Source organism: Triturus cristatus, chromosome 4_2 (assembly GCF_964204655.1).
Source record: "Triturus cristatus chromosome 4_2, aTriCri1.1, whole genome shotgun sequence".
Classification (NCBI taxonomy): Eukaryota; Metazoa; Chordata; class Amphibia; order Caudata; family Salamandridae; genus Triturus; species Triturus cristatus.
The window spans coordinates 795,882,220-795,901,694 of NC_140586.1; the positions used below are offsets into that span (position 1 = coordinate 795,882,220).

The 19,475-nt window shown below is 46.4% G+C and overlaps 1 protein-coding gene across 1 annotated transcript in view; it reads right to left on the minus strand.

Moving 5' to 3' along the window:
- LOC146835060 (vitamin D3 hydroxylase-associated protein-like) overlaps positions 1-19,475 on the minus strand; it is an 824,670-nt gene that overhangs the window by 177,924 nt on the left and 627,271 nt on the right. The gene's annotated exons all lie outside the window — the stretch shown is intronic.

The window sequence follows — 19,475 nt, forward strand, 5'->3', positions numbered from 1 at the left end:
CATCAAAACACTTACAGACACGCATAAACGTACGCAACCTGGTGATCCGCATAGTCGCAGGTCAGTTTGGGTACACTCACTTAACATTTAATGAAGGTGAAAAAGTACCAATTGCATATAAATTGCATTTGTACACCAACGCTGAAATGAGTTTTTCTCCTACAGAAACATTTTTGACAGAAGTACAGACTGCTGTAGTGAGAGAAAGATCACTGGCTCAAGGGAAACAAATAATTGTCGTGATCCCTGAACCGGCCTTAGAGGCTGCCACAAAGGTAGGTGTCCCAAATGCAAAAGCGTTACATCTAAGATGGATCCAATGGGCTAAATCTCTCACTACAACAGATGTAGAATACAGATATGACCCTAGTTTAAAAAACAAGCATTCCTGCAATATGAACAAGAATATCCTCTACCAAATGAAATAATGCCTTTGCATTGGTATGAATACATTATTTATACTGACGGATCTGCTCAACCGGTCACAGGGAGTAAGCAACAATACAGTGCAGCATGCGCTATTGTAAAAGGTAGGATGCAGGACGGCAAGTTCTGTCTGAGCTGTACAAAAACGCAGTCTCTTGGAGACTGCACAGCTCAGTTGGCAGCACTGAAAGCACTATTACTGATCCAGAATTCCCCACACTGATATCCAGTCGTATAATGAATAGCACCAAGATTGGGGACAAAATGGGTACAGAGATGCAAAAGGTGGCACAATTAAACATAGAAAACTATGGGAACAGGTAGCAGAGTTGAGGAACAAACTACCAAGAACTCACGTGATACACACACTAAGTAATCAACGTGATGGCTTTCATGTTGAAGGGAATTCATTGGCTGATGAAGCCGCGGAGGGGACAGTACGCACTACGTAGCTGCAATCACCCATTCAAAAACGAGGGTAGACGGTAGCACAATGGTAGTTGTGATTGCTTCACGCAATAACAGCAAATCACTACATAAAGGTTTTCCACTCAAGTACTACAAGTTAGATGCAAACAACGTTCCATTTGCTCAGATTCCTGCAGTGGGGGATAGACATACCATAACATGTATATTTGTAAAGCACACATGTACCGATTGGTCTCTTGGCGCTGAATAACAGATGTTTATTGTTACCCAACTCAATGGTACTCATTTTATCGCCCTCAGATGGATGAAAGGTTGAGTGGACCCGCTGGAATTTTAACCTGTGACCATGAGGTTGAACACAGGCCTCTGCAGTGGATGCATTAGTCCACTGAGCCACCAGACCCGGCATAGGGTAATACCAAACATGGATTGCAGGTTTGGATTAATCTTGGCTGCAACAAGGGTCTGGGTTCTGCGCATGTAGGAGTTACGGCGACAGTTTATTTACTGAAACAACCCTATAGGTGACCTGGGTTAACAAAGCAGTGTCTTAAAGTGCGATATCTGTCAACAGATAAAAGGGTCCACCATAGCACGTCCAGTATAGACAACATTATTAATATCAGACAGACCGCTTGCGTGCATTTACCTGGACCACTGCTGGGGCTTACAAGTATATCATGGTTGCAGTGGATTCCTGTTCAAGATTCTAATGGGTATGGCCCCAGCGCTTGGCTGATGCCCGGACTGTTATAAAAGACTTGCGAGTCTTCATAGGTACATACGCAGTTGGACATTATATTCTTACCGTGGCCCTGCATTCAGTTGTAGGGCTCACAAGGAAGCCATGGGAAGTTTGGGAGTAGCATTGCGGTACTCCTCTCCGTACCATCCAGAGGGAAATTTGGTTGTGGAGAGGAAAAACCGACACTTAAAGCAATCTTTAGCAGCTAGGATATTAGGCTAGGGTGGTAGTAGGGTCAATCACCTACATGGGGTCCAGTGGGCCCTTAACCAGTAAAGAAGCTCTCTGGGAGGAGCAACTCCCTACAAGGTCCTGTTTGGGACAAGAATGTGGGTACTTGATCTCGATTGTGAAGGCACAGTGGCGGATGAAAAACTGTTTGACATCAATAAACGTTTGGCTGTTTTTCAGAGCCTCCTTAAGTAACGTCGAGACATAGAAAAGCGCCACTTTGGAAGTCAAGTCTGCCACGGCAAGACCTGCCTGGATCCCTAAAGTTGGGGATCTGGTCAGAGAAAAGTTTGCGGATAAGAAAGAATTCCGGCCATCCTATCGAAAGCCTGTACCTGTCACAGCCGTTGAAGGATCAAGAATTATAATTCTACCGCTTCTTGCCGGAAAATAGATTCTTCTCAATCGATCTGATCAAACCACACAAATAGTAGGCTCATGGGCTCCTGAGTAGCCAACATCCTCCTCTCGCTACAATACAGGAAGTACTAACAGAAAGACTCATAACATTTGAAGAGTCACCTTTACAAAGCAATGCAATCAATAAGAATGCAATGGAACTAGTTCCCCTTGACACAAACTCTCAAAATCAAAGTGCAAGACAAATTTCAATTCAAGCTAATAAAGATGTCTACATCAATATGCCTTAAAAAGAGCAATGCACAAGTTCAACAAAACCTTCTGAGCTACCAAAGATAGATCCGACTGTATCAGGCTATTTCATCGACTTCAATCCCTTTTCATATGATCCAAGTGAACCTGAAACGACGCCAGCCCAAATTTCTCACAAACAACGTATCAAAGACTTTTTAAACGTTCTTAGAAAGGCTTATTTAGGATCACCGTGGCTAGAGCTTTGGATAATCACTGGTATACTATTTTTTCTCTTTTGTATTGGATTAGTAATTGTCTTCCACTTACTAATCAATGGAACTTATCTTCAACAGAGCTCTGTGTGGTGTTCTTCAGGAAAGTAATAATCAGGAACGCCAACACTGATGAGACAGGAAGGTTTATTCACCACAGAGAATATACACTATTCTAAATTCCAAAGCTGTGGTAGAGATAAGATTACAGAAGGAGGATGTACAACATCACACATCTTCTCCCTTAGCAACAGAAAAATAACAAATTCAACACAAGTACGTAAACAGAGGTAAGTAAATGTACACTTTTGGTGTACCTAAACATTATGCATGAACAGAGTTATACATAATAACTAGAATGAAAAAAGGTACATCTTCAATCACATATACACAGGGAGTCAGCGCAAACTTAAAACTAAACATAGTCTTTCATATACACAGGAAGTCTGCGCACCCTCTGACTTCTTTCTCTAACACAACCTGAGACACTAGGCAAGCCAGAGAAAGACGATGAGACATTTGAAAACTTTGAACGTGAGTCCAGTCTGTCACCACCAGACTGGTCTGGTGAGGAGAGAGGACTCACCACCACAACACGGCTCTTGTTCCAAATCCTCCCATCACTAGTCTTGACGGCATTTTTGAAAACCTTTACTACTAGTCTGACATTAGTGTATTTCGACCATGGTTGACACCCAACCGGAGCTTTTATCTTAACCAGGTCACCAACGTTCACCGCCAGGAATTGTGCAATTTTTTTTTTATCAAAGTAAGATTTTCTCAAGGACTGTTTCTCCAGTTCCTTAACTCTCCAATCCCCTATCTGATTATTAACAAAACCCTTTCCTAATTGTATCCACCCAGGACATAACAACGTATTGGGAGTTCTCCCTTTAAAGAGTTCAAAGGGCGATCTTCCAGTGGTCGAGTGAGGAGAAACCCGATAAGACGAGATTCTGTCCTGAAGTGATTCTTTCCAATTTAGACCACTGGCCCTCGCCAGTTGAATGCTTTCTTTAAGTGTTTTGTTTACCCTTTCAATCGCACCATTGGCTTCCGGATGATAGATCGCACACTTTTTGTGAATTATGTCACAGCTGTCAAGGAAGTGTTTGAACTCATTAGAAGAAAATTGAGGCCCGTTGTCAGAAAGTATGCTATTGGGGAAGCTTTCTCTTTCGTTGAATATGTCTTGTAAAAACGTCATTATACATACTGTGGAAACATCTCTCGTGGCACACACCTCTATCCACCTAGAGTAGAGATCTAAAACCACAATCAAATAGGGTGTATCGCACACGCCATGTAACGGTCCAATTATGTCAATTGCAATATCATCCCAAGGGTGAACCGGTAACTTTCTGTAAACCATGGGAGTTTGTTTCGTTTTCAAAATGTTGTCGCTAGCACAGCATTCAGTACATTCACGAACCAACCTCTCAATCTCAACGTCCATACCAGGTCATCAAAACTGCAATCTCAACAATTCTTTGGTTCTAACAATGCCAGGATGACCACGTGGGCAAAAGTGAGTAACTTCTTTCTAATACCTAATGGTGGAACCAACTTTGTCCCTCTAGCAAGCATGCCATCCACAACTGAGAGTTCATCCGAAACCAAACTCCATGGCTTTTCCAACCGTTTATTCTCACTCAACATCTCAATCACTTTTTGATCTCATCATCTTTGTTGATCTCAACTTTCCAAACATCCTGAGTAACAACACCGTCAGTGATCTCATATACATTGACAACCTCAGAATCAGAAGTGACCTCTTCATCTAAATTTCCACTGAGATCAACTAACCTGGAAAGGCAGTCAGCAGATTTATTGATGACCCCTGGAATATAGTCTACCTCAAATTCGAATTCTTGAAGAGATATGATCCATTTTTTTATTCTAGAAGAAATAGAGTCAAGGCCTTTCTTTGAGAACACCTCCTTCAAAGGCTTATGGACAGACAAAACGTTAACCTTTGTTCGCCAACTTAAATTTGTGAATTTCCTTAAAGCCCAAAATATGGCTAAAGACTCCTTCTCTATTACAGAGTAGTTCCTTTCCGACCGCCTGAGACATCTTGAGGCACAAGCAATAAGACAATCCATACCTTTCTTCTTTTGAACCAAAACAGCACCTAACCCCTTTTCACTGGCATCAGTCAAAATAAAGGTAGGATTCCCCGGCACAAACGCATGAAGAGCAGGAGCTTTACATAGTTCTTCCTTGATTGAAATAAACTCCTTCTCACACTCACCTGACCACTGAAAAACAACATTCTTTACCGTGAGTTTCCTCAAATTGTGGGTCTTACCAGCCTAGTCCAGAATAAATTTACTATAAAATTCTACCATGCCAAGAAAGGACAGAAGTTCCTCCTTATTGACCGGTTCAGAAATGTTCATGATGGAATCTACCAACTCCTTCTTAGGAAAAACACCATGACCAGTTATGCGATGGCCAAGATAATTTTCTTCCTCTAAGCTAAACTTGCACTTATCCTTCCTAAGAGTAAGGCCAGCTTTTCTTAGACAATCTAGAACAGCAAACACACGAGTATTGTGCTCTTGAATTGAGTTTTTTAGTACAAATGCCTGCTCACTTAGCAGGACTTTTTTTTTTTCTTTATTAGTTATTTCTGCAATAAATACAAAACAATACAACCAACATAACCAGCCAGTCGTTGTCGTAGCATATCCATATACATGGTGTTGTCAGGTGCCATACAGAGATGTACATATTTCAATATTGGTCCTGTCAATTCCATAGTGGACAAAGCATATTGTTAGAATAAGTCCGTAAGTTACAGGGGCTACTCACATTAACACAATTTCATGTAGACTCGAACATTCAGGACCCTCAGGTAATCATCTTAGCCGTCGTACTGTTCCGCTTCAACCTGTTCAGTTGACCCCAGGCTTTATTCTAGCTCATAGCATTGGGAAAACAGAGTGGTTCAACTATTTGCGGAAACTCCCCCAGCCCCTCCTCCACCAACCCCAGAGACTACCCATCCAAAGTGTCATCATTTGTCTCTATGTCCTGACGCTCCTGAGCCCACTGCACAAACGGCTCCCAGATATCGCGAGGTCGGGATGCTGACGGCATCAACTCCCAGAATGTGGTTAACTGTGTGTGTCCATATGTTATGTCAGCCAGCCAGCCTTTTATCGTAGGCACTAGGGGTGGGCGGAATTTGCGAAATCCACTTTCGCAAATTATCGCGAAAATGTTTAAAATTATCGCAAACAAGCGGAAATATCGCGAAGATGCAAAAAATTTTTTCCCGCATGTTCGCGAGATTTTCTGCATGGTTGCGGGTCGCCAACTTACCCATGTGGTTGCTCGCGGGCGCGGCCATCTTGTTTTGAGTTGTCTCGCGGTGCATGATCGCGAGAAGAAAGACGTGATCGCGCGACGCATGACGTCACTGCGGGCGCGAACTGTCGCGAGACAGCGCAGATGGCTAAAAACAATCCAACATCTCATGGAGAACGCGACCGGATCAAGAAAACTTGTCGGGGAACGCAGGGATTCAGGTAAGGCGATCGCGCGCGCGCGAGAATGTATTATTTTACAGCGCGAGCAAGAAACAAATTATCGCCAAGCTGCGGAAAGCGGAAATTTTGACATTTTTTGCGCTCTCCGCGGAACGCGAAAATATCAAATTATCGCAATTTCCGCGAACGGAACGACATTTTTGCCCAGGCCTAGTAGGCACCCTCCGTCTGCCCCAATACAGTGCCACTTGCCTTTTAGCGAATAATAGAAGCAACGCATGCAATTTACGCAATTTTGGTGGAGTATCCTTAACATATCCCAATATACCAAGTACAGGGGATGGGATATCTGATCGCCCAACAATCTGGTTTACCAAAGCAAAAATCTGAGACCAATAATTCTCGATCAGTGGGCAAGACCATGCTATGTGTAAAAAAGAGGCAGGGGAGCACCTACATCTCCAGTACTCAGTCTCCCATTCAGACTGATAGGGGTTCTGTAGAATCTGTGTAAATATTTAAAGTGTATTAACCGTAGCCTATAGTTGGGAGAGAGCTCAGTGAGCTGCCCACAGCAGAAGTTCCATTGTTCCTCGGACAGTGGGGACTGGAGGTCCTCATTCCAATACTGGAGGGATTTAGGTGTGATCACCGGTGCCGTGTTTTGCATTTGCCGGTAGATACGGGTGACTAGCTTGCGTGGGGACGGGGAGCCCACCACACCCTCCAAAGCAGTGAATGTCGGAGGGGCCGCCGGGAAGTCCCCGCTGAGTGCGCGGCATGCTTCCCACAATCTATGATACAAAAATAAATCAGAGAAGGGCACAGTGCGGCCCTCCTCTGCCACCGGGGGGGCCATGAACGCGTTGTCGGGGAAGAGGTCTGCGAATGTATGAAGGTGCATTTTCTTCACTAGGTGTTTGGCGACTCCATCTACAATACATGGCAGCATCAGGTTATGCATCAAGGAAAGCGAGGGGGCATAAAGCAACGGGACTCCCGCCCTCTTGCGCAACTCCTCCCACGCCCATTGTCATATCCCAGCCGTATCCACATCCCCTCTAGGGCGTTTCGCTGTGGCACATATTGCTACTTTATTGGGATTGGCGCAACAGCATCCCGTTCCACCGCCACATGGGGCTGAAAGGGAGTTGGATGTGTCCAAAAATGCAAAAATTGGGCTTGAGCGCAAAGTGCATACAGCCACATATCCGGGGCACCCAGGCCTCCCTGTTTTAAAGGCAGCGTCAGCATGTCCCAGGACACCCTCGCCTGTCCATGCCAGTTCAACCAAATGCGATCTCAGGGTGCTAAGAAATTGTGACGTTAGCAGAATCGGTATGTTTGCAAACAGGTAGAGGAATTTAGGTAATATAATCATTTTAGCTACCGCTATCCTTCCTGTGAGGGACAAGGGTAGTTTCGCCCATATCTTTACCTTTTCTCCCAGCCACATTGTCGCTCACCCATAGCTAAGGTTCCAGATTGCTTGAAGATATCTACTGATCCATATCCCCAGATATTTGACCTCGTCTGCCTCCCATCTCAGGGGGTATTCAGAGGATACCCTTGCAGTGTTATCTGTCAGGGGGAAAATTACCGACTTGGACCAATTGACAGAGATGCCCACAAGACCTTCAAAGCGGACAAATTCACGTAATACAGGGTTTAGATTTTCATCCGGATTAATAAAATAGAGGGTCACATCGTCCGCGTATAGTGATATTAGGAGACTTCTAGAACTGAATCCTATGCCTCTTGCCGTGTGATGCTGTCTAATTCTGGCAGCCAGAGGCTCCATAGCTATGGCAAACAACAGCGGGGAGAGGGGGCAACCCTGCCTCTTGCCCCGTGAAATAGGGAAGTGTTCCGAAACCAGGCCATTCACCCTCACCCGGGCTCTGGGCATTGTGTATAGCAAGCACATTTTTTTTGATGAGGAGTGGCCTAAAGCCCATCCTGCCCAATTTAGTAAATAAATAGGGCCACACAAGAGTATTGAAGGCCTTGGTGATGTCTAAAAACTAAGCCTGGGCATATTACTACGCTTCGCTGACAGAGCATGCGTAGTTTGCAGTACTACGCACTACGCAAAATGGACAAAGCACAGTGGAAATCTGTGCTCCAACACGTAGCGTAGCAGTAATAGCTAAATAACCCACAAATGCTTTGCTACAGCAATTTTGAATGCTAGAAATCATATAACCAATTCACAAAAGTGAACTGTGAATGAAAAATGTTAGGCAATGAGAGAGGTGATGATTTTGGGGTCCCCCCTAACCTATGGAGAGGACCAAGCTGAAGCCTTGAACACAAAGAGCATATCATGCTGGTGAACGATTCCGTGGTGGTCCCTTCCTCCTAGGACCACCCCAAGCACAGTTATGGGCAAAAATACAATCCCAGCCAAAGGCCCTGCAAAGCATTATGGGACGAGGTTAGCAGTGGGCAGTGAATATTATAGTGTCCAATATCAAAATAATTCTACAAAGAGCTGCAGTTCAACTAGTCGTTACTAGATGTCCCTCACGAGTCAAATGCAAAAGCGCCTCATGTCTGCCTCACCAAATGTCAATGAGTTCGCCATCAGCTATTATTTTTTGTAGGGCGGTGCTAGCCATCGGGTGCAGTGCTCAAGCGGCCCCCTTCCTATCCATTGTGTCATCCAGGACCGCATTGAAGTCTCCCCCCAAAGAATCGTATTGCAACCAGTAGCCCTAATCTGTCCCCAGATCTTATGAAAAAAGATGGGGGAGTCAATGTTAGGACCATAGACAGCCATAATAACCACGAAAGCCCACACACCAGTCCCTGAACCAAGACATAACGACCCTCCGGGTCTCTTTGGACCGACCCCTCCCTCCAATCCAACCCCCGTCTGATCAGTATCGCCACACCTCGTGCATAGCTGGAGTAGATAGCCGAATAAGCGTGTCCCCATCTATTATGACGCAATCTCTGGGATGGTGCGGCATTTAAGTGTGTTTCCTGCAGCAGGCAGACATCCACATTGTGGCATGCTAAGTAGGCATGCACCAGCCGTGACTTCCTATTGTCATTTAGCCCCCGAACATTCCAGGTCGGACAGTTCAACGTTTTATCAGCGTTGTGCAAATCCCGCTATAATACAGAAGTGGAAATCAACAGATCGACAAGACCCATTCCATATGCAGAGGACCCCGGACACACATCATATGATATTGGTACTGGCATTGAACAAAAAAACAGACCCCACCCTCTGCTTCCCACCCACTCCAACCCCCCAATTGGGTTGTAGAATACCCATCACAACTAATAAAACCAAAACAGAGTGAAATAGAACATTCCCGAGGGGGTCTAGCTATGCCGGCTACTACCCTGTAGTGGACAGGGTGGCCAGAAAACCTGCGGGGGATGCGAACCGCCCAAGACACATGTACTAAAAAAAACAATAAGAGACAGTGTGAATTGGAATTTGGAGAACATCAAATGCACACCAGAATTGACGATATTCCAGCCCCCAGTCTAACCATTTGTCAGGTCCAATACATCCACAATACGATACCCATGTTAATCATTGTCACTCAACTGGCTTCCAGATGCCTCCGCTCTCCCACGAGGCCCTTTTGTTTTCTTGCCTCCAACATGTTTGGCGAACATCAAAGCCGATTTAGCGTCAGTAAATATGTGGGCACTTCCCTCAAACGATACTTTCAGTTTAGCGGGGTATAGAAGAGAGTATGGGATCTGCGCCTGTAGGAGAGCCCGCTTTGCCGCAAGAAATTCACGCCTCGCCGCCTGGACAGCCGGAGTGAAATCTGGGTAGAGCGAGATATTATTGCCTTTATGCGTGATGTTGCCCTTTTCTCTAGCCAATCGTAGGATGAGGTCACGATCTTGATAGTTCAGAAGCTTCGCAATAATAGGCCGAGGCGGCGCCCCAACAGGAGGTTTCTGCCCTAGGGACCTGTGCGCCCTTTCCACCACGAACACCACAGACAGGTGTGGATCAAATAGCTCGTGTAACAGGTCAGTGATATAGGTTTCCATTTTTGATATTGCCGTTGTCTCCGGAATACCGGTAACGCGAAGGTTATTGCGCCTTGACCTTGCTTCCAAGTCCTCATTCTTAGCTCTGATAATGCCGAGCAGTTTGTCTTTATGTAGCAACTGGTCCTTCGTTTCAACTTGGAATTCATGAAACTCCGTCTGACGATTGTCCAGTGTATCCAACCGCGTCTCATGGGTAGCCACCTGTGATTTCACAGAGTCTAATTGAGAGGTTAGATTATCCAGTTTAGTGTCAATGTTGCGTAGGCTCGATCGCATCTCCAACATAAGTGTCCGCAAATCCTCTCCATGATCCGCCGCAGTGGGATCCCGCTGGCCCTCCGCCGGGGCTTCCGGCTCCATTTCAGCCTGTCGCGTGGAGCGCTTATGCTCAAAGGGCAGCTTCGTCTGCTTAGAATCCTGCTTGCCCATATCTAATGGAACGTACTAATAGCACGCGGAGAAGAGGAGTAGAGGTACCCCCGAGTCAACAATAGCGAATGTTAGGTGGTAATGCCTCTCCACACTTCAGGTAGTGCCCCCCCTACCGATGATTGTTATTTATTTTGGGAGGTGTAAGTTGTAGAGCCGATGTGCACCATGTACCTAAATACTGCCTAGGCCGGCAGCACCTACAGGCAAAGCAGCTCCAACAGGCGGTGAAGCCCACCGCACTATTACACGGTGACTTTCCGGGGAGATGTCCCTACAGCGCCTTGCTAGGTCTCATACTTCGCAGGGGGCGGCAATACAGCCCCTACCCACATATGGCAAGAGGCAGGCCAATATCCGTTGTCGGAAAATGTTTATAGCAGGTAGGTATTTTACATCTCCGTCCCACAGCTGCCCAGCAACCAGCAACCTCCACTCCAGCAGCCCACACGGGATCCCTACACAATTTCTTCTTCTGTAGGGGGCACAAGCTCCCGACTGCGCCACATGCGAACCCCAAATGTGTATCAGCAAAGACCCACAACAAAGGCGAACAGCACTTCACACGCGTAGGAGATCGTGATCACCTGGGGCCTCCTCTAGCCTGAACAGTACTGGCTCCTACGGGCACCGGCGACAGGCGCGGCCAACAATTTCCTCCAGGCAGCCAGGGGCCATCGCCGCCACCTCAGGAGCCCCAGCCTTTATTTATTGGCACCTCGACGACCCTCCGGATGTGTACATGCCGTCCAGGCACCTGCACCTCCCCGTCAAAGCGCTCCCCGCAGGCGGTCACAGCAGCGCTCCCAAGATGGCGGCCACACACCTCCCCATTCACTGACCGTTACGACCTGCCGATCCTCTCGCCACCTCCACGTCCCGATCAGCAGCCGTCCTCCGCATCTCCGTCCACCCCCTCAGGCACCAGAAGCAGCCTGCGCCACAGCCGTTCTCCGCCGGGGGGTGGGGTGCGCCCGCCACCAGAATCGATCAATCTCCGGCCAGTACGGGCGACGCACCTCCTCCCAAATACAGGCCTCGCTCAGTGGGACGACCACGGCCTTGATTTACAGCGCCTCCCGTCTTCTCACCAGCAGTCAGCGCCGGCGCCTCCCATCACAGACTCCAACGGGTCACCGCCTCCATCTACATGAGGTAGGACGGGTATGAGGGACCTCCGCCGATAGCACACTTCTACAGCAGCTATTTCAGACGGTCTGGGTAGTTCGTCACCACCCCGGAGTGCAGGATAATTAAAGGATAGTTTTACGGCCGGCGGAGCACACTCAGAGAGCGGTCATGTCGCTGCTCAGCAGGCCACGCCCCGAGTTACCAAAAATTAAAAGATCGTCTTGGTAATGTTTTACACCAGTAAGGCCTTTAAGAATGTGGGACATGATACGTTGAAATACCAAAGCCGCTGAGTCCAAAAGGCATCCTACAAAATTTAAATGTACCCATAGGAGTTACAAAGGCAGTTAGATCTTGAGAAGAATCATCTAACTCAACCTGATGATAGGCTGAAGCCAAGTCTAGAGTAGAGAAGTACTTCGCGCCACACAAGGTACTAACCATTTCGTCTATATTGGGAAGTGGAAACTTATCAACAATGACTTCTTTGTTCAAGGCGCGTAAGTCAATGCAAAGACAAAGCTCCCCACTGGCCTTCTTAGCTACGACTATGGGAGCCAACCATTCTGTTGCTTCCACCGGTACAATTATACCTGTATCTACCAACTTGTCTGTTTCCTTCTGCACACCAGCTTGTTTGTTTAGTGGGATCCTTCTTACTTTGGCAACCACAGGCACCGCCCCATCTCTCACTTTGATGTGGTGTTTATACCCCTTAAGACACCCTAGGGAGTCCCTAAATATGTCTGGAAACTGCTCCACAAATGTAATAGAGGAATCTTCAACTGCTTGTACCTGAACCTGTGGGGAGGCGTTGGGGTTCAAACGCACTCCAAGTAGACGTTGGTGAGGCCTACCCATGAGGGAATCACCATGCTTAGTTACATATATTTTCCCTGCAATAGCTCTTCCACAGAGTTCTATAGAGGCTACAAAATATCCAGACATCCTTATGGGTAACCCACCATACCCTACGGGAGACAGATCATTTCTAAGAAGTTTAACATTGTTCACAAAGTGCTTTAGAAACACATCCTCACCAATCATGGTTAAATGTGAGCATGAGTCAAACTTGAAATCAAGTGATACACCATCAATGTTAACCATATGTGAAGGATGGTCACCCTTCCTTACATCAACCTGGAAAGTGACCACCTTAACCTCAGGTTGACTTTTTGTGGCAGCACGGTTATCTCTACTAATTTTGCTTTTGCAACATCTTGCAAAGTGACCTTTGCGTCCACAAGTGTTGCAAACTACCCGTAGGCCAGGACAAAAGGACGAATTTGCAAGATGCCCAAAACGACCACATCTAAAACAAATGGGCTTGCCACTTACAGATAAGCTAGCAACACTGTTAGAAACAGAGATACTCTTATCTTTTTTTTCCATCTCTTTTCTCTGTACCTGGCACAGAACCTCTTCTACCTTAGTTTAAGTAGTGGTCAATTTGCTCTTCTCACCACTGAGCTCATCAACGCACTTCATCATGTGCTCAACTTGTTTAGCAATAGCAATGACTTCTTCCAGTGGAGGTTCATCCTTCAACCAGAGCTCCTTTCTGATGTTATCATGTGCACACTTTAGAAAAAATTGATCCCTGATTCTCTCCTCTACTGCTGGACCAACTTTGCAAGAAGACGCAAGTTTCCTAAGTGCTGAAACAAAGTCTTCAACTGATTTATCTTTCTTCTGTTCCCTTAACCCGAAATGGTACCTTTCCATAAATAGTGGCGATCTAATTGTAAGATGCATATCTCGTATTCATTCAGGTTTCTTTGTTCAGCAGCACTTAGATCTGGTAAATGTTCTAACACTTCCTGTCCCTCACCTCCAAGGCAATGTAGCAGTAAAGAATGTTTACGTTCTGCACTTAAATTCGTCCCACATACCCTTGCATAATTCACAAATATTTTCTTCCACTTCTGCCATTTCACATTAGGTTCTCCTGGGCTCATTAGAAAGAAAGGAGGTTGCGTTACATTTTGCATGTTGAAGCTAATTACACAGTAGGAATTTTTTTTTTAAATAAACATGCTATGAAACAAGTAAACCAGAACTTGAACACCTGCACGTTAGCTAGTTGAGCACTCTTTAAGTTGTTTACACTTGAATCTCCCCAGAAACCTAAAGATATACTGAGAAAATAAAATAAATGATTAAAGTACAACAGATGGAAAAAACAAAAAAACAAAAAAAAATTAACCCTAATCAAGTTGAGAAGAAACCGGCTCCTACATTTTCTTCACTTTTTTTTTTAAAGGTGTGCCAGTCACCGAAAACAAGTAATGACACAGTGCATTAGCCCACTCTAATATTATGCAGCACTCGAATATCCATAACTTGCTCACAATTTGCCTGGAATGATGACTCAGATCGGTGGGCTAATTGATGACTTATGCGACGTCTCTAATCGTCTCTGATCATGGCAAGGTACCATTGAAAAAAAAATATCCTCTTGTACACTCCAATGAATTTTCCCTCCTTAAATACCTTTATTCATGATGACCAGAGGCGCTACTTCGCATCTTTTCTTTCTGCCCACTAACGATCACCTTCTGCTGATTATATTCTCCAGACGCGGAGTGCTCCGAAACCTAATCCATGCGTGTTACTCTAAACACACACGGAGGCTTTACTTTGGGAAGTGTCCTTCATCAATAGGGCAGAGCCAAGCCTCGGTATGGAAAGGCAGCGTCTGCTCCTATTGGGCAGATCCAAGCCTCGCTCCTGACGAGTGACGAGCATGCGCAGATTTCGGTTTGGGAAGACAGCGTCTACTCCTATCGAGCAGATTCAAGCCTCGCTCCTGACGAGTGACGCGCATGCGCAGATGTCACTCTCACGCCACACCAATACTCCCAGAAGGCGCCTCTAGTAGAAAAATCCACGACTCTCACGACGCTCCCAGCTGGAATCTGTCCTTGAAGCAGGGGCTGCACTCAGATGAAACTGCTTCCCAGGAATTCAACTCGATTGGTGTTGAGGTGCTCCCGATCGTCGCCAAATTAATGTGGTGTTCTTCAGGAAAGTAATAATCAGGAACGCCGAGTGGGAAGGGTATGCTCAGACGTGAGTCCCTTGCTCTCCATGCCACTGGAATCAAGCTATCCTGGCTGACGAGGGCTGAAAGCCCGAAACCGGTCCTAGGATACTTGTTTCCAGTCCAGGGAGGACCTGGCTTGGCAGTTCGGGCTGGACTGTTCCCATGGGGCACAGGGTCAAGACTGATTTGCATATGGCTGGGTTCAAACTGGAATGGCATGGTGAGCAAAAAAACGATGGATTTAGGCCCAGATCTCTGTACTGGGGTGAATGTATGACATTGTTCTGCATTCTGTCCATCAATTGTTGTTGTTTTTGCATAATCAGGAACGCCAACACTGATGAGACAGGTAGGTTCATTCACCTCATCCACCAACTGTACATCTTCAACTGTCTCCCACACAAATGTTCCCCACTCCATGTTCTACTATTCTAGAACAGAGAATATACACTATTCTAAATTCAAAAGCTGTGCTAGAGATAAGATTACAGAAGGAGGATGTACAACATCACACTCTGCAACGTCAAAAGTGAACTTAATTTTAAAACCTCATGTTTCAGCTCATCGTGAACAAAGAGACTTGTACTTCGTGAACATTTCAGCAGTTACTATACCGGATGGCATAGTGTGGGACAAAGTAAGTTATGATATATTTGGAGCGACCAAGCTTTTAAAAATTCAACATTTGTTTTAAATTTCACTGAACTATATCAATACTTCCAGTACATTTTCTGATGATTGGGATTTTGAAACTGTTAATAACTTATTGTCTGATTTAGAACAATCTGCCGCATTTTCTCGCGCTGAAATTTTAGAGGATAGATCAGATTTTGACAAAATGGTATTGTTACCAACATTATGGCAATCATTTCTTGCATTAATCTAGCAAACCCAGAAATGTTTTCACATACCACTAGTGGGAATATTGCCTACACCACCGAAAAGTAGTTCAAAATTATTTGCACAGAAATTCTCACATTTTTCAGGGTTTAACATTTCTGACCCAACCTCGTACTACTAAAAGGTTGCACCAATATCTGCCCAGAAAAATAGTTAAATAACACCAAACTAATTTACTCTGCTTCCTTTGTCACCCAGCTGTCTGAACAGGGTTTTGACTTTTGGATGGATTCTGTAGACTTGAAATCGATCTGGGGTTCTAGGGACTGGCAAGTCCAGGGAACAGAAGCATTGTTTAGAGCATGCCTTATTCCACAGCAGATGATTTATCTGAATGGCACTGTGCAACAGACTTCCTGTCTTGGATTAGCCACGAATAAGGATTTGAACACACTTCAAATTCCAACACCTTTAAACACCGAGGGGAATTTTACATCAGAAAAGGGGCTAAGTTGGATAACAAATTGCAATGCAATAGATAAGACCCCAATTGAAAGTGATGGTTGGTTTGGCCTACCTACACAAACAGATGTCAGGAAAGAATCAGGGGTACCGCCGGAGGGTTTAGTATCCACTGACCAAACCCACGTTATGTCAAACGAGAACATCCGGGGGTAGTGACATCATATAGTGTGGGAAAGTTGTGCCTTGATTGGCTATAAACCTCAACACTACCCCAGGTAAAGCAACAGTTGTCCTTACTCACAGAGGATGTGGACCTACAGGATTTTTATTAGGTCCCAGAAAAACACGTCAGAAGTGCTTTTTGTGTACTGTCTATAACGAAATCTGGAAAATCTCCCAACAAGAAGCTGCAGAGAGATTAAGAGAATTAGATAAAGTTAACCTAGAAAAGGCGTTAGCTGTAATTGGCAATGTCATGCCTACGTTAACATCCAGGATATATTCACTGGGCAACATTGTATCTTCTGCTATTGATGTAATAGTACAGGATTTGTCCATATTGCAACACAGACAGTCACAGTTATGTTCTATTATTCTGGTAAGCTGGACGCTGCAGTCATTGCGCACCAGTTATGTGCCTTGGCCTTTTATCAACAGTACATCATTACTTTCTGCATATAATCTAACAGAAAGACAGATGAAAATGGCACAGAGGGGAGCAAATATACAATGCTCAATTTTGATAAACTGCATAGATTACCATTTACTTTGGCAGAATCACCGTCCACAGAATGGTTCATCCACGGCCATATAACATTACCAGTTGCAACTTTCCAGTTTCAGTATTGTCTAGAACAACAACAGGCAGGCAGATATGAAAAAATGGGTAAGGAATTCATCAGGGAGTCCTGGGATTTACAGTACAGATTTCGATGCAGGAGTGGGGATATGTAAATGCTTCGAAGTAGAATTGTTGGACTTGGCCCTTCTGGCAGGTTCACCCCCGAGACTTTTTGCTTTTTATTGGTGACTTGGTGTAGTGCTTTTTGGTTTCTGCGCACTTTACCGCTGTGTCCCAGGGTAAAGTGCGTGCGTGTTGTGAGGTTGGCCTGGCCTCCCATAGGAATGCATGGGGGAATGTATGTGTCCTGGTAGTTCCTGATGCGTGGAGTGTGCAGGCCCGAGTTTGGTATGTGCGGACTCGTATGATTGAATGCTGCGCGATGATGTGTGCGGCGTGCATGTACCTAGTGTGGAAGTGCCACTTCTAGAAGTGGACACTTCAGTGTGCAGTATGAAATGTGTGGCTTGTCTGGCGATTGGCTGGTGGAGATCATGTGACGGACTAGGGAAATCCCCAGAGTCAGGAGGAGTCACTCAGTGGTGAATGGGAGTTTAGCATACTGATGGCTGGGGAGGAGTATACCTGGGTCCTGACTAGGACAGGGCTTTCCCCACACACTGCTGGCTCCGGCCCCTGTGGTGCGTCTGATGACCCTGACCTGCCAGTGAATAGGGAGAGGGGCTGAGTGCTCAGGAACCTGTTGGAACTGGTTCGCCCCTTCCCTGCACCTTCAGACGAAGACTTTTTACTGTATAAAAAGGGGCTGTGTCCCCTTACAATTTGTTCTCTTGCAGGATCATCTGGAGGGGGCCTGCTGCTGCTGGGCGCCAGGAGAGACCGCCACTGGGGACTGCCTCCTTGCTGGAGGGCCCTGTGTGCTGGCTCTGGGCCCAGCCTTTGCCCCCCTGGGAAGACTTTGGCTGGACTTTATTTGTGCCCTAAAGCGCTGGGTGCGCTTTATTTGTAGCCCTAAGCGCCTGGGAGCGCTTTTATCCGCCTTTAGCGCTCGGGAGCACTGTCTTACTGCAAGCCGGTGCCCACCCGGCGTTTGCCCTGTCCTTGCCGTTGGCGGGTGCCACCCTGCTTATTTGTGGTATATCGCGGCGGGTGCCCACCCCGCCGTTTAGCTCCTATGACGAGGGAGCCTACCCCTCTTATTGCTGAAGTTTTATATCACCGCTGCAGCCCGGTCCGGGGAAGCCTTGAAGTCAGGCAGCCTTCGTTGGGACGGGGGCGGGACTTTGAAGCAGGAAGCTACGGGAGCCTACCCCGCGCTCCTGCCCTCGCCGGAGAAGAGAAGGGTCCCTGAGGTACTGGCTGCCCGAGCGGGGCTCTTGTGAGGAAGAGGAGAGCCCCACCGCCTTTGAAGACGTCAGCGCCGCCTCTGCCAGAATCCCGGTGAGTGGGGGCAGCAGTGTTGGGTGCAGAGCGCCGTGCGCTCCATCGAGGGGGGGGCAGTGCTTCTTGAGCCCGTCGGGCTCCAACGCGGGCCGCGGTGTGGCCACGAGTCCCCCGAGTGGGACTCCAACATAGGGGGCATTGTCCTTGAGCCCGAGAGGCTCCAACGAAGGGGCACATCGTTCTTTTAAAGCCGGCGAGGCTCACGAGTTCCCCAAAGCGGAACTCCAACGTTGGGCGACATTCCTCGTTCACAAACCCACGAGGCTCCACGGGGGCATTTCTTAGGGGGCATTTCTTAGTGAGTAGAGCGGCCCCGGAAGGCAGCGGGCCGCTCCTAGGTGTCCCAGGGCACATTGGTGGTGCCCATGCTCAGTTCTACAGCTGCCCAGCACTTAGTGGGCAGCTGCAACATTTAGGTTGGGATAATTACGTTTTGGCTTGCGCAGCTTTACTGGGACAGGGCGTCCTAGCCTAGAAGGCCAGTTGGCCCAGGGACTGCCATAGGTGGTGGCTCATGTGGAGTTTTGCGCTGTTGTTCCAACCTGCACCTCTGAATGTGTTTTGATGCGTCATGTGCCTGGTTTTACACCTCTGAATGTTTTATGCATCATGTGTTTTCCTTCCTTGCACCTCTGAATGTGTTTTTATGCGTCATGTGCCATTGCTTTACACCTCTGAATGTGTTTTTATGCATCATGTGTTTTCCTTCCCTACACCTCTGAATGTGATGCATCATGTGTAACGTTCTATTACCCCTACAGGTATTGTGATACTTAGGTGGTTGTTTGCTTTCTCCTAGTACAGGTGGTGCTAGTGAGGTTCCAGTTCCCTGCGTGACAGTTTCCTAAGATAGTTAGGGTTGCGTAGGTGGTACTTACCTGATACCAGTAAGTACTGATTGTGTGCTATACATGTTATTTTTGTGCTACAGTAATTTTATATTTTTGTGCTAAGTTCTAAAAGTGCTAATTCCTGACAGTGGTCCAGGTGGCCCTGTCTTGTACAGATCCCTTGTAAATTCTGCCCGTGCCTGTTGGCACATTGTAAAGTGTGTGTTTTTATCTAATGTGTTGTGTATAATACAAAGGCTATT